General features: G+C 41.6%; 1 pseudogene; it reads left to right on the forward strand.

Moving 5' to 3' along the window:
* The first annotated feature begins 8,022 nt into the window (after nucleotides 1-8,022).
* The window catches only part of LOC121271006, a 53,984-nt pseudogene continuing 44,721 nt past the window's right edge, over nucleotides 8,023-17,285 (forward strand).

Raw genomic sequence — 17,285 nt, forward strand, 5'->3', positions numbered from 1 at the left:
ACGTCAGTGCTCAGCAAAGGACTTAGTTTCATATCCTTATGCCTTCATATCAATGAATTTCGGGCTTGGCATGATGCTGAACTCTTCTTCCTCCGCCTTCGGTTCCGTGCTCACTTCTTTGGGCAGGAGTCCTCTCCCCGTTCAACGGATCCTTTTACCCACCTCCAATATTCTCCCTCCACCTGGAACCCTCCCCATGGATTCTTACCTGCTCTTGCTCTTTTCATTGAGAACTGTCAGCGTGACATCAGCCATCTCAATTTTTCTGCTCCTCTCACCCACTCTAATCTCTCTCTCTCTGAACTTACTGCACTCCATTCGCTCAGGTCCAACCCTGACATTGTCATCAAACCTGCTGACAAGGGTGGTGCTGTTGTTGTCTGGCGCACTGACCTCTACCTCGCGGAGGCTGAGCGTCAACTCGCAGACACTTCCTCCTACCTCCCTCTGGACCATGACCCCACCACTGAACATCAAGCCATTGTTTCTAGGACTGTTACTGACCTCACCTCCTCTGGAGATCTTCCTTCCACAGCTTCCAACCTCATAGTCTCCCAACGTCGGACGGCCCGCTTCTACCTCCTCCCCAAAATCCACAAACAGAACTGTCCCGGTAGATCGATCGTGTCAGCCTGTTCCTGCCCCACTGAACTCATTTCTCATTATCTTGACTCCCTTCTCTCTCCCCTTGTCCAGTCCCTTCCCACCTACATCTGTGATTCCTCTGACACCGTACATCATATCAACAATTTCCAGTTCCCTGGCCCCAACCATCTCCTCTTCACCATGGACATCCAATCCCTCTACACCTCCATCCCCCACCGGGATGGTCTGAAGGCTTTTTGCTTCTTCCTCGAACAGAGGCCCGAAAAATCATACCATCCACCACTACTCTCCTCCGTCTGGCTGAACTTGTTCTCTCACTGAACAATTTCTCCTTAAACTCCTCTCACTTCCTCCAAATAAAAGGTGTAGCTATGGGCCCCAATTATTCCTGTCTCTTTATGGGGCACGTGGAACATTCCTTGTCCCAGTCCTACTCCAGACCCCACCCACAACTCTTTCTCCGGTACATCGATGATTGCTTCAGTGCTGCTTCATGCTCTCATCTGGACCTGGAAAAATGTATTAATTTTGCTTCCAGTTTCCACCCCTCCATCATTTTCACATGGTCCATCTCTGACACTTCCCTTCCCTTCCCTAACCTGTGTGTCTCAATTTCTGGAGATAGACTGTCCACCAATATTCATTACAAGCCTACCGACTCCCTCAACTACCTCGACTACAGCTCCTCACACCCCGCTTCCTGTAAGGACTCCATCCCATTCTCTCAGTTCTTTCACCTTTGTTCTGATGATGCCACTTTCAAAAACAGCTCCTCTGACATGTCTTCCTTCTTCCTTAACCGAGGGTTTCCACCCATGGTGGTTGACAGGGCTCTCAACCGTGCCCGGCCCATCTCCTGCGCATCCGCCCTCATGCCTTCCTCTCCCTCCCAGAACCATGATAGGGTCCCCCTTGTCCTCACTTATCACCCCACCAGCCTCCACATTCAAAGGATCATCCTCCACCCTTCCGCCAACTCCAGCATGATGCCACCACCAAACACATCTTCCCTTCACCCGCCCCGCCCCCCTGTCGGCATTCCGTAGGGATCGTTCCCTCCGGGACACCCTGGTCCACTCCTCCATTACCCCCTACACCTCAACCTCCTCCCACGGCACCTTCCCATGCAACCGCAGAAGATGCAACACCTGCCCTTTTACTTCTCTTCTCCTCACCGTCCAAGGTCCCAAACACTCCTTTCAAGTGAAGCAGCATTTCACTTGCACTTCCCTCAATTTAGTCTACTGCATTCGCTGCTCCCAAAGCGGTTTTCTCTACATTGGAGCGACCAAACGCAGAATGGATGACCGCTTTGCAGAACACCTGTGGTCTGTCCACAAGCATGACCCAGACCTCCCTGTCGCTTGCCATTTCAACATTCCACCCTGCTCTCATGCCCACATGTCCGTCCTTGGCCTGCTGCAATGTTCCAGTGAAGCTCAACGCAAACTGGAGGAACAGCACCTCATCTTCCAACTAGGCACTTTACAGCCTTCCGGTCTTAACATTGAGTTCAACAACTTTAGATCATGAACTCTCTCCTCCATCCCCACCCCCTTTCCGATCCCTCTTTTTCCAATAATTTATATAGATTTTTCTTTTCCCACCTATTTCCATTATTTTTAAATGTATTTCCATCCATTGTTTTATCTCTACCTTTTAGCCTATTTCTATCCCATCCCCCCACCCCACCCCCACTAGGGCTATCTGTACCTTGCTTGTCCTGCTTTCTACCCTTAATGTCATCTATTAGTACATTCCTTAGATAACATCATCACCTTCAACACCTCTTTGTCCTTTTGTCTATGACATCTTTTGGCTATCTTCACCTATCACTGGCCCTCTATTCAGCTCTACTTGTCACACCACCCCCCCCCGCCCTCCTTAAACCAGCTTATATTTCCCGTCTTTTCTATTTTTACTTAGATCTGCTGAAGAGTCATACGGACTCAAAACGTTAACTGTGTTCCTCTCCGCAGATGCTGTCAGACCTGCTGAGTTTTTCCAGGTATTTTTATTTTTGTTCTAAAAAATTGTTTGTTGCATAGAATCTATAGGTTTCTGTCCACCTTGAGGCGTGATCATTAATCAGACCACAATCAAGATTTACATTAACTGTCTTTTCATTTTGGAATTCATGGTATAAAGCGTGGTTCAGAAGTTACATTAGTAAGCAGAGTGAGCATTGTTACAGGAGGTTATTAATCAACTATTCCTTGATATGCTTAACTGTGTATGTACCACATAAAATCAATTTGATAGAAACATCAGATATAACAGAAAGATTCTAGTCCCAAAGCTCTCATCATTCTTAAACCGATGATTAGAATTTACCTGGCACAAAAAAAAAGAACCAGGTCCATGAACAGATAATGAGAGACTTTATCTCTCAAAAGAAAGGATCAAAAATGATAAGAAGGATAATTTAAAGTATTTGATAGATTTTGGCTGTCAGGATTTCTCACAGTGACACAGTGTTTCCATTTCAGTTTGTTTCATTTTATTCTTTCACCGGATGTGGGCCTCGCTGGCTGGGCCAGATTGTATTGCTCATCCATGATTGCCCCTTAAGAAGGTGGTGCTGAACTGCCTTCTTGAACCGCTGTAGTCCATGTGGTGTAGGTACACCCACAGCACCGTTAGGGAGGGAGTTCCAGGATTTTGACCCGGAGACAGTGAAGGAAATGAAATATAGTTCCCCGTCAGGATGGTGAGTGACTTGGAGAGGAACTTGCAAATGGTGGAGTTGCATCTGCTGCCCTTGTCCTTCTAGATGGTAGAGGTTGTGGATTTGGGAGCAGCTGTCGAAGAAGCCTTGGTGAGTCCCTGCAGTGCATCCTGTAGATGGTACACACTGCTGCCACTGTGCGTCAGTGGTGGAGGGAATGAAAGTGGAAGATGGTGGATTGGGTGCCAATCAAGTGGGCCACTTTGCCCTGGATGACATCGAACTTCATGAGTGCCCCTGGAGCTGCACTTAACCAGGCAAATGGAAAGCATTCCATCACACCCCAGACACATGCTGAGATATAATCTCGTGGCAACAAAGCAATGAGTAAACATTTCACTCAAGGAAGTTATTCAATTTATAATCTGTTCAGTGCTGCATGGTCAGTCCATACATCGGGTATTTTGAAATGTGTTATTCTATAATTGACTGTGTGAAGACAATGTTAACACAAATCTGTCTCTTCCACCAGAGGCGAAATACCTTTTGGCAAATATGTTCACTCAATGTCTTCAATCCTGCTATGTATAGTTCTTCAGAAGCAAGGAGGAAAGGCAGTTTTAGCAAGAAAAGATAGTCACCATCTGTCAACAAATCCCTCATCACTATATAATCCCAATTCTCACTAACATTTATTCATGTGTTCAAACACCATTAAACGAATGAAACTTTTGTTGCCAATACTAGTGAAGAATAAAAAAATATATTCTACAGTCAATCTAGACAGAATTCTCTTTATTCAACTGGACATGATAAGGCTGCAGATTTTCATTAATTTCCCCTGTGTGAGTGGTGAGAGGCATTCCGATTAAAGCTATTCATCAGCATCCAAACATTAATCGTCTCATAAAACTGTGCTCGTTAACCAGGTCCCAATCAGGATTTAGTGAATGGACAACGTGATAACTCCACAATCAAATTGAGAGCACTATTTAAAATTAATAGCTCATGGCAAACATTATTTTGCAGAGAAGTGTCACATGATCTCATTACTTAGCTATCCCCTAAATGGAACTAATGGCATATCTGGCCCTTAATAACTATTTGCTGTACACATCAAGTATGGCAGATTTTAATTCAATTGTTACCTTCATTCTTACATGGACAGCAAGGACTCCCCTGTTACAGACAACAGAAAGTGTTTCATGCAGACAGAAAGGAGGCCGATTCTTCAACATGAAAATGTGAAATGAATTAGAGAAGAGTTCAATGTATATGGTTGGGTTTAACTGCCACTATTGTTGGCAGTGTCCAGGACAATGCTGCTGCTTTCTTTGGGCAGGTTTTATATTTAGCAAAATAATTGACTGACAAATAACTCATTACAAAAACAGAATTACCTGGTAAAACTCAGCAGGTCTGGCAGCATCGGCGGAGAAGAAAAGAGTTGAACTTTTGAGTCCTCATGACCCTTCTACAGAACTGAGTGAATATAAGGAGAGGGGTGAAATATAAGCTGGTTTAAGGTGTGGGGGGGGGGGCGGGTGTGGAGGGAGAGAGGTTGGGGGGGTGGTGGTGTGGTTGTTGGGACAAGCGAGCAGTGAAAGGAGCAGATCATCAAAAGATGTCACAAACAAAGGAACAAAAGAACACAGAGGTGTTGAAGATGGTGATATTATCTAAACAAATGTGCTAATTAAGAATGGATGGTAGGGCACTCAAGGTACAGCTCTAGTGGGGGTGGGGTGGAAAGACTAGCAGGGCACAAAAGATTTAAAAATAATGGAAATAGGTGGGAAAAGAAAAATCTATATAAATTATTGGACAAAAACAAAAGGAAGGGGGAAGAAACAGAAAGGGGGTGGGGATGGAGGAGGGAGTTCAAGATCTAAAGTTGTTGAACTCAATATTCAGTCCAGAAGGCTGTAAAGTGCCTAGTCGGAAGATGAGGTGCTGTTCCTTCAGTTTGCGTTGGGCTTCACTGGAACAATGCAGCAAGCCAAGGATGGACATGTGGGCAAGATAGCAGGGTAGAGTGTTGAAATGGCAAGCAGCAGGGAGGTTTGGGTCATTCTTGCGGACAGACCGCAGGTGTTCTGCAAAGCGGTTGCCCAGTTTATGTTTGGTCTCTCCAATGTAGAGGAGACCACACTGGGAGCAACGAATGCAGTAGACTAAGTTGGGGGAAATGTAAGTGAAATGCTGCTTCACTTGAAAGGAGTGTTTGGGCCCTTGGACGGTGAGGAGAGAGGAAATGAAGGGGCAGGTGTTACATCTTTTGCGTGGGCATGGGGAGGTGCCATAGGTGGGGGTTGAGGAGTAGGGGGTAATGGAGGAGTGGACCAGGGTGTCCCGAGTAACTCATTGATGGTTTTTGTTTTCAAATCATAAGATATTTATCGAATAATGAATGAGAGATGAATAGGCTGGAATAACACCAGTACTAATTGTGCTAATAGGCCATTTTATGACACAGGCATGAATTCAATCAGTGACGTGTGCCCTGCAGAATGTGTCAGACTTTATACTTATCCTGTTGAAATGAAACTTTACAATTGATCCTGTGTAGAGAATGTTAACACAAATTTATCTCTTCACAGGAGGTGAAAAACTCCCTGGTTATGGTAATTATTTTATTTCAGAGATTTAATTTTCTTCAAGGGGGTTTGATGTAATTGATCATAAAGAATGATGGCAGATTTTCTGATGGCTAGAATTGTTCACAATCCCCAAGCACTAATCTTTTCTCTACACCATCCCACAGCTCATTCACTTTGGCTCATGTGTCAGAAAATTATTAATGGCAGGATTATTTTGGCCCTCCATTTTTTGTGAGGAAAGAATTAATGAACTCTGGGCTAATGATTTATTTGTTTGTCACACGTGAGGAGATCAATGTTCAAGTCTGACAAATTTCCTAATTCAATGAATTGATTGTCCTATATTTTTACATAATTCACTCTCCAGGATTGTCATATGAACTCTGAAGGAAACTGTTCACATAGATTAACTTTAATCACAGAGACTTACAGAGAATAAGTATTGTTTCTGCCCTGCCATGAGTTGTGATTACTAACCAAACCACAGTCAAGCTCTGCTGGGCTATATAATAACTATCCTTTTCCTATGAAAAAAAACACTGATAATGGTTCATATGGTAGACTACTTAGCAGAGAGAGAATTGTTGGAGGAACTCATTCATTTACTTTTCCTGGTATGTTTGATACTATTTTCACACTTAAAATCAGCTAATTGGAAACATCAGTTGTAAGTGTGAGATGCGATCTCCAGAGATTCCATCATTCTTAATCTGACAACGAGGATTGCCCCTATAAAAAAGGGAACCTGGCTAATGAAAAGAATAATGAGGCTTTATCCCTGATGAGAAATAATAAAACAAAAATATAAAGAGGAGAATTTGAACCATTTTATTAGATTTACTGTCTAGATTCTTCTGTGTGTCTGAATGAGCCTACCTGTTCACTCTGTTGAACTATATAACTGATAATGAAAATACATTACACTGATAGAGTGTTGCCATCATTCTTACATTGACTGGACTTGTTAATCATTTTAATTCAGAGATTTCATTTTCTTTAATGTTGACCCATATGGTTCACCCTATAAAGTAGCGACAGAATTTTTGAGGGATAGAAATGCTCGCAACTACAATGGTTTTCTCAATGACACAATTCACACTGATTCACATTTTGGAAAAGCATTAGTGGCATAATATTATTCTGCTCAATATTCATGAGCAAGGAATGAACGCTCTATGTTAACACTAATGTGTTTGTCTCACAGGAAGAGGTCAAGTTTATAATTCTGTTAAATTCATTAATTTAATGAATACTTTGTCTTATATAGCTATTATTATAAAGCCTTATTATAATCTTAATACAAACCCATCTCTTCCACAAGAGGGGAAATACTTCCCAGTTTTGGTAAATATTTCATTCAATTTCTTCAGTCCTGCTATAATTAGATCTTCACAAGAAATGATGAACAGCAATTTGAGTAAGAAAGGATAGTCAAAATTATTTTAAAAACATATCCCTTCACCGCATTATCCACTCACTGACATACCTTTACGTGTCAGAACACTATTAACTGCATGAATTTCCTGTTAATATTAGCGAGGAAGGAATATACTTATTTTCTGCAGGAAATCTTAAAACAGCCTCTGATTTCAATGGAAGCCATCAGCTGCTGGTTCTGGTGAACATTTTAATTTGGATAAGTTATTGCACTACATATTTGCAAAATTAATTCTCCAGTGTGAATGGCGGACAAATTCTGAACAAAAGTATTGATATCAACCAAAAACTGAAGCGCTTCATAAAATTCCACAGAAACAATATGTTACTCTCCTGCCTTGAGGTGTGAGCGTTGACCAGATCCCAATTAAAATTTGCTGGATGGACAACATGATAGATCTTCCTTCACATTTGAAATTCATAGCTCAGGAGATACATTACTAAGCATACAGAAAAGTGACACATGAACTCCCCTATCACCTAACGGAGCTAATGGTACATCTGGCCACATATCTGGGAACACCTGCAATCCACTCACATCCTGATTTGGAAATATATCCGCCGTTCCTTCACTGTCGCTGGGTCAAAATCTTGGAACTCCCTCCCAAACGGCACTGTGGGTGTACCTACACCACAGGGACTGCAGCGGTTCAAGAAGGCAGCTCACCAGCATAGGAGGTGGAAATTGTGATGGGAGGGAGAAGAGGTAACATGAGGTCGCCCCAGGTCTCTGGATTACTCGTCCAGCAACAAGACAACTTCGCCATCGCCTCCCAGTTAACAGCAGTCAATAGTGTACGTTACTAGACATGGAGAAGCGTTGTGTGAACTCATTGAGAATCTGTATCCTGATACGTTAGGTATTTATTCTGACCCTTTAAATCTACTTACTGGAAACATCAGGCGTGTCTGAGAGCTGCTAGTGCCTGGGTCCTCAACATTCCTCAAACTGACACGGGGAATTTCCCTTTTATGGGCAAAAATGTATCATGTTTGACGCAAAACAAAGATGGACTTGGTTCTCCAAAGAAGCTGAAGAGTGATTATGAGCCGATTTTGATGAGTTTGAACCAATTAGGTTTCCTCGCAGTGTTCCAATTATCTCGGCCGTTCGCCGCGACGAGTCATAGCCCCGTAGAAACGAAATTGGGTATTGAAAGAAAAAACTGGTTTTTGAGTCATTGGGTGAGGTATTTACGTGCCGGTGGCTGTGAGATTGGTTCAGCTCATGGTGAAGCCACGTGGAGTCAATTTTCAAGGGTGTGACCCAGTTAACAATCCCACCACCCCCCCCCCCCAGCACTGAATGTGTCAGTCACAGCCACAGTTGGGTTGGAAAGTGGATTTCCGATTGATTCTTAGAGCAATGTTAACACAAATCTATCTATCTGATCCACAGGAAGCGACGAATGTTCTGGCCATGGTAAATATTTCAACTTGGAGACTTTATTTTCTTCAAATTTATTATATATGGCACTTCAGGAAGCATCATGACAAGACAGCGTAAGCAATGTAGAACGTTCATAATCGGTAATCTCATGTGAATTCACTACACCATCCCTACTGCTCATTGACTTGATGGTAGGGGAGCATTAACGTTATGAATTTCGTGTTATCGCTAGGAGTGAGGACCAAATGAAAGTATTTTCCATGAGGAATACATGGAGGGAACCGAGATTCGCCTTCTGATAAATCTTTTATTTCAGAATATATTCTGATTGTGAATGTAACTGTTCACAAAGAAAACAAACCGAATCCGACCAGAGATGTAAATGCAAATGATAAGTTTCTGGCATGCCTCTGTTGTGATCATTTGTCGGGTCGAATTCGGAACAAACCTCCTGAATAAAGCTTCACCTCTATATTCATACTTGGGCGAACCGCTTGCAAGTTACACATCCTGATGTGAACCATTAAACTGACAAAGTCACCAGTTTAGGTACAGTCTCTTGCCGCTTGGCCTAACTAGCCAAGTGGCTATGGTACTGGGCTTGTAACTCTAAGATCAAGAGTTCAAATCTCACAATAGCAAACTATGAAACAATGTAACTTCATCTGAATAGGAACAGATGGAAACGTGTTTGTTCTCGAAAGAGTTATAATCTCTTGCCGATGTTCACGAGTTCAAATTGCTTGTTTTGATTTTAACCTGTCATTGTCGCTCGCAGTGACACTGCTGTTCACTAGGGGCAGCTATCGTATCTTTGAAAAGAGGGAGGCTAATCGATATTTCACTGATTGGTTTGGGATGTCAGATGGATAAACTGTGACAGCGTGATTATGAATAGTGTTGTTGGGGAGAGAGAAACAAAAAACACTGGAAGGTGTTTTCCAATCAGGAATCTGTTCTGTGTTGAATTCAGAATTAACCACGTGGGAAAACTTATTGCTCTGTACTCACACGGATGAGCCACATTATAAGTTGCAGAACACCATGAATAAGTAATAGCAGTTGAGATCATGTAACATCTCTCGCCTAACTTCTCGGTTTCGAGTTTCTTGGTTTGGGTTCAGCTGTCATTACTGCTCAGGCTGTCTGAAATGGCACCGCCACTCACTATGGGCACCCATCATTCCTTAGTAAGGAAGCAGACAAATAAATATTTCACTGATTGGCTTGGGATGTCAGATGGATAATCTCTGATAATGAGATCATGAACAGTGGGAAAATTATGGAAAGTCGTTACCCGATCAGGAACCTGTTCGGTGCTTAATGAGTCAGTCACTGGACAGATTGTGAACAAATGTGGAATTTAAAATTCATTCTGCACGGAGAATGTAAACATGCATCAACCAGCTCCACAGCTGCAGCACAGCCATGATAAATAGTTTTATATCAAGCATTAGATTTCAACATTTGTTGTACTTCATACAGAATGTTATCAGACAGGCTAGGCAACAATAAAATGTACAATCCCCGTAAAAAAAATCATTCCATTGGTCATGATATATATATTTTTATTCTGGGAGTTAGTTTTCTTCAATTTTTCTATTTATTGCTGTTCATCAATAATAAAAGCAGGCAAAGGAAATAATGAAATGTTAACATGGAAACAAAATAAATAGTTCATTCAGCAGCATCTATATATGTATTTAATTCAAGAGAATTTGATTTCGTTAATTTTAACATAATTGGTTCTCTAAAATAGCCATAATGAAGCTGTGCACAACAGTTGGGATTTTGGTAAGGTGCCACATCAAAGACTATTACGGAAAATTAAAGCGCTTGGTGTAGTGAGTAACATATTAGCATGGATAGAAAATTGGCTGGCTGGCAGAAAGCAGAGAGTATGCATAAATGGGTCTTTTTCTGAGCGGCAGGGTGTGACGAGTGGTGCCCCACAGGGGTCTGTCCTGGGGCCTCAACTTTTTATGATTTACATCAATGACTTAGATGGGGGGATTGAAGGTATGGTAGTTAAATTTGCAGATGATACAAAGATAGGTAGGAATGTATGTTAAGAAGAGGACATGAGGAGATTGCAGATGGATATAGATAGGTTGAGTGAGTGGACAAAAATCTGTCAAATAGACTTTAATGTGGGAAAATGTGAAGTTGTTCACTTTGGTAGGAAGAACAAAAAAGCAGAGTATTACTTAAGTGGAGAAGGGCTGCATAATTCTGAGGTGCAGAGGGATCTAGGTGTTCTAGTACATGAGTCACAAAAAGTTAGTATGCAGGCACAGCAAGTAATTAAGAAGGCTAATGGAATGCTATCCTTTATTAAGAGAGGGATTGAACATATAAGTAAGGATGTTACACTTCAGTTATACAGGGCATTGGTGAGTCTGCATCTTGAATACTGTATGCAGTTTTGGTTTCCTTATTTAAGGAAGGATGTAAGTGCATTGGAGGTGGTTCAAAGGAGGTTTACTAGACTGATACCTGGAATGAGTGGGTTGTCTTATGAGGAAAGGTTGGACAGACTGGGTTTATTTCCACTGGAGTTTAGAAGAGTGAGGGGTGATTTGATTGAAGTATACAAGATCCTGAATGGCCTTGACAAGATGGATGTGGAAAGGATGTTCCCTCTTTTGGATGAGTCCAGAACTAGGGGGCTAGTTTTAAAATTGAATTGTTTTAAGATTAGGGGTCACCCTTATAGGATGGAGATGAGGACAATTTTTTCTCTCTCAGAGGGTTGTGCAACTTTGGAACTCTCTACTTCAGAAGGTGGTGGAAGCGGGGTCATTGAATACTTTGTAAGGCTGTGATAGATTCTTGTCAGGCAAGGGAATCAAAGGTTATCAGGGTTCGATGGGAATGTGGAAATTGAAACACAAGAAGATCAGCCATAATCATATTGAATGGTGGAGCAGGCTCAAGGGGCCGAATAGTCGACTCCTGTTCCTATTTCTTATGTTCTTACGTTCAGAGAATTAATTGTAGTCTTATTGTTTCTGTCTGCCCTGAGGTGTGATCGTTAACCAGACCATGATCAATAATTAACTAATAGGCAGCAGAATAATTCTGTTTATTTTGTGCAACCATTTAAAGTGCTTCACTCATAATATGCATCCCCATGCAAAGAGGGAAGTGCTACATGAACTCATTAATCATCTGTCCCCTGACATGTGTGTCTGAGGCTTAAAATCTGTCTGCTGGAAACATCTGGCACATCCGAGTGCTGCTGGTTCCAGAGTTTTCATTATTGTTATGCTGACACCGAAGATTTCCATTTTACAGTAAAAGGATTATGATTAATGCAAACAAATATGAAGTTTGTTCGCCAAAAAAAAGAGGCAAAACAATCATAGGGCGAGCAGGAAGTTGATGAGCTTCAACAATTAGGTTTCCCTCAGTGTCCCAATTATCCCGGCCGTCCACCTTGCTCAAATATCATCCTTTAGGAACAAAAATGCTTATTGCAATAAGAAATGACTTTGGAGTCATTGCATAAGAGATTTATCGAATGGTGGATGTGAGCTGAATTCATTTAAGCAACAACGCTGATCCTCAAGTGAATTTAATTCGCTAATTTTCGAAAGATGTGATCCAATTGACAATCCGGCCAGTGCTGAATGTGTCAGTCACTGGACCCAGTTGGGTTGGAAACTGGGTTCATTTTTGATTCTACAGAGAATATTAACACAAATCTATCTGTTCCGCAGGAGGTGCTGATGAAGTCACCGGCTATGGTAAACCTTTTAACTCTGATACTTTATTTTCTTCAAATTTATTATATATGACAATTCAGGAAACTTAATGACAGGCAGTTTGGGCAATGAAAAACGTTCATAATCGCTAATCTCGTATGACTTCACTACATCACCCCACTGCTCATTGACAATTCCTGTAGGGAAGCATTAATGTTGTGATTTTCCTGTTATCGTTATGAGTGAGGACCAATTGAAATTATGTTCCATTTGCAACGAATCGAGATTCGGCTTCTGGTAAATCCGTTAATTCAGAATATACTGTCCCGAGTGAATGGTTGCAGACATTGTGAATAAAGCTGTTCACAAGGAAAGCAAACTTAATGTGACTAGGCATGTAGATACAAAATAGAAGTTTCTGCCCTGTACTGACCTGTAAACAATTGCCAGATTGAATTCAGAATGAGTCCCATGGACAAAGTTATATCTCTACATTCACACTCACACGCTTTTCCATCGGCAGGCCAGTCGGTAACGATATACTGCTGACGCAGAGACCAATACGAAATGAAGCACATGCTATTTATTCACACAAACAACAGAGCACTAACATAATGTATGCTTCATCAGCCAGACTCTACTCTAGACTAACATTTACGTTGTAGCCCGCACTACGCAGCTATTGGGTCTTGCAGTCTGGTCAATCTGCTCAGTCTCTTAAAGGTGTATTATACCTCAGATTATCACAAAATTACAGATCATCATGTAAACGACTAAACCGACAGTTATATCGTACTGTCTTATATAGCGCCCCTTGCCTAATTTCATGAGTTCAAATTACTTGGTGTGTTTTTAACAGCCATTATTGTTCAGTGTCTGAAATGACAATGCTATTCACTCTGAGTAGCTATCATTTCTTAACGAGAGAGGAGACTAATGAATATTTCACTGACTGGTTTGGGCTGCCAGATGTGATAATGCGACTATGAATAGTGGTACTGGAAAAAATATTGAAAGATGTATTTGAATCAGGAATCTGCTCAGTGTTGAATGTGTCAGTCGCTGGACTGATTTTGAGCAGATGTGGATTTAAAATTAATCCTGCAGCAAGAACATGAATCTGTAACTCCACAGAAGCTGGACATTTCACTGGCCATGGTAAATATTTTTATTCTGAGAGTTAATTTCCTCCAATTTCAATATTTATTGTTCCTCATAAAGAATATTGCCAAACAAGCTGAGCAAAAATAAATTTCAAAATCCCGCTAAACAATTGCTTCACTACGTCATCTTAGTGTTCAATGATATCTGCTCACCTGGAAGAATAGTACCAATGGTGAGAATTTCCTCTGGTTGTTGACAATGACCAAGGGTTGAATATGTTCTCTGCACACAATGTTAGCATAGAAATCAAAATAAAAAGATTGTTAAAGTTTCAAGTCCATATGCATCTTCTTCAGAGATAAAGAGCCCTTTAACTCTGAAGAAGGGTCATACGGACCTGAAACGCTAACTCTGTTTCTCTCTCCACAGATGCTTCCAGACCTGCTGAGTTTTTCCAGCATTTTCTTTTTGTATTTCAGCTTTCCAGCATCCGCAATACATTGCTTTGACAAAAAGATTGTTCTCCAGCTTTTTTAAAATTCTCAATAGTTATTTTCCTTTATTTTTACATAGTTGATTATCCAAAATGACCACAAGAACACTGTATGAAGCTGTGCACAAAACACAAGCTTTGCTAGGCTTCACAGAAATAATTATACTCTAAGATAAAAGCAATAAAAACTGCGGATGCTGGAAATCCAAAACAAAAATAAAAATACCTGGAAAAACTCAGCAGGTCTGGCAGCATCTGTGGAGAGGAACACAATTAACATTTCGAGTCCGTATGACTCTTCAGCAGAACTAAGTTAAAATAGAAGAGAGGTAAAATATAAGCTGGTTGGTGGGGTGGGGGGTGGGTGTGGGGGGGGGGGTTGGTGGGGGAGGTGGGGACAGGTAGAGCTGGATAGAGGGCCAGTGATAGGTGGAGATAAGGTGAACAAGGCAAAAGAGAGATACGGAAATCCTGTCGGAGAGAAGAGCAATACTTCTTCAAGGTAGGCATTCCTTGAAGAGAAGTGGCAGTCAATTAAACACGAAGATAAAAGCAAAAACTGTGGAAGCTGGAAATCCAAAACAAAAATAAAAATAAAAATACCTGGGAAAACTCAGCAGGTCTGGCAGCATCTGTGGAAAGGAACACAGTTAATGTTTTGAGTCCGTATGACTCTTCAACAGAACAGTTCTGTTGAAGAGTCATATGGACTCGAAACGTTAACTGTGTTCCTCTCTGCAGATGCTGCCAGACCTGCTGAGTTTTTCCAGGTATTTTTATTTTTGTTAATAATTATACTCTCATTGTTTTTGTCCGACCCTAAGGTGTTATCATTAACTAGACCACAATCAGTAGTTAACTCAGATAGAAGCATAATTCTGATTTCATTTGGGCAGCACTTAAAGCACTTACTAGGCAGAGAGAGAAGTGTTACATGAACTCATTCATCACCTATCCCCTTATATGTTTAACTGAATTTCTGCCTCCAAAAGCTCTATGTCCTGGAAACATCAGGCTATTAGCTCCGGCGTTCCCACTATTCTTAAACCGATGCGGAGGATTTTCCTTTTAAAGAGAGAAATAATGTGTTTAATGCAAAAAAAATTTAAGATTGTTCTCCAAAGTAGACAAAGAACGGTTATGAACCGAACTGGAAGCATTTGATAAAAGCAAAAGACTGCGGATGCTGGAAATCTGAAACAAAAACAGAAAAAAGCTGGAAAAACTCAGCAGGTCTAGCAGCACCTGTGGAGAGATAAACAGAATTAACGTATCGAGTCGGTATGACCCTCCCTCAGAGCTGGAGAGAAAACAATTGTTGTGGAAGTATTTGATGAGCGTGCACTATTATGTTTCCTCACAATGTCCGAATTATTATCTCAGCCATTCACTCTGCTGAACTATAACCCCTCACAAACAAAATTGCTCCTTGGAAAAAAATTGACCTTTGATGTCGTTGTTACATGTACTTATCTGACGATGGCTATGAAATATGTAAACTTAACACGCTTATGATTAAGATGTGATCTAATTGATAGCGCGCCCAATACTGAATATGTCACTCAATGCACCAGTTGGGTTGTGACGTGGATTTTCAATTGATTCTTCTGATAATATTAACTCAATGTTATCCGTTCCACAGGAGGTGATAAAGTAAGCGCCAATGGTAAATATTTTTAACTCAGAGACTCTATCTTCTACAAATTAATTGTATTTGGCAATTCAGGTAACTTAAGTTCAGGAAAGTCTGAGCAATAAAAGCTGTTGGACAATCGCTAAACCCATATGATTTCACTGCATCATGCCACTGCTGATTGACAATGACTCACGAGGTAGGAATGTTGTGATTTTCCTGTTATCATTTATGAATGAGGGAAGAAATGAAAGTGCTTTCCAACAATGTAGAGATTGTAAGTACAAACTATACAGCCCCTGATTGGCGATCATTAGGGGAGGCGGCATTGTCACTGGGCTGGTAATCCAGAGGCCCAGGGTAATGCTCAGGGGGCCAGGGTTCAAATCCCACCATGGCATTTGGTTGAATTTGAATTCAATAAAAAGATGGAATTAAAAGTCTAACGGGGACCGTGAAACCATTGTCGATTGTCGTAAAAACCCACCTGGTTCACTGATGCCCTTTAGGGGAGGAAATCTGATGTCCTCACTTGGTCTGGCCTACATGTGACTTCAGACCCACCAGCAATGGGGTTGGCTCTTAAAAATGGCCCCCAAACGAGGGCAATTAGGGATGGGCGATAAATGCTGGCCTAGCCAGCGGCACCCACATCCCATGAACGAATAAAAAACAATTGCCAGGTTGAACACAGAATTGACATTTACACTCGGGTGAACCACTTAAAAATTACCGATCATCGTGTAAGTGACTAAGCTGGCAGTGTAATAACACGCGAGTTTATGAACCATATCTTACCTAATTTCACGGCTTCAAATGATCTGGTCTCAATATTGCTCAGAGTGTCTGTAAGGGCGCTTCTGTTCTCTCTGGACAGCTGTCATTTCCTGGAAAAGGAGGAGACTGATACATATTTAATTGGTACATTTGGGATGTCATATGAATAACATGCGATAGTGCGGTTCTGAATAGTGGTGTTGGGGACACGATTGAAAGATGTTTTCCAGCTCAGTATCTCTTCGGTGCTGAATGTGTCAGTCACTGTAGTGATTGTGAACAAATATGTTGATTTCAAAATGATTTTGTACCGAGAGTGTTAACACAAACCGATCAGCTCCACAGCAGTGGGACATCCCACTGGCCGTGATAAATAATTTCATTCTGAGTTCATTTTCTTCAATGTTAATAGTCATTGCTCTTCCTAAATAAAAGTGGCAGACGGGTTGAGCAAACAATGACATTCGCCACCTCCGCAATCAAATCCCTTCACCACATCGTCTCACCACACGTGCAATGACATCTGCTCACCCGGCGGGAAAGTACGTATGGTGTGAATTTCCTCTGGTGGCTGTGAATGAGCGTAGGGTGAAGGTGTTCTTGACAAACTGTTAACATGAAGAACAACAAAAAGCGATCATTCTCCAGCCTCTGTGCCATTTAAAAAAAAAATCAGCGAATTTGGAATTTATTTTTACATAATCGATCCTCCAAACTGGTCACAAGAACTCTAGGGGCAGAATGTTGCCCTTGATGGGCGGGCGGCCCAGCGTGACGTCCTGAGGTAGGGTGAGGTGAGAGTGACTGGCCTTGGCATCAAGGCTGCATTTGACCGAGTGTGGAATCAAGGAGCCCTGGCAAAACTGGAGA

Source organism: Carcharodon carcharias, chromosome 29, assembly GCF_017639515.1.
Source record: "Carcharodon carcharias isolate sCarCar2 chromosome 29, sCarCar2.pri, whole genome shotgun sequence".
Classification (NCBI taxonomy): domain Eukaryota; kingdom Metazoa; phylum Chordata; class Chondrichthyes; order Lamniformes; family Lamnidae; genus Carcharodon; species Carcharodon carcharias.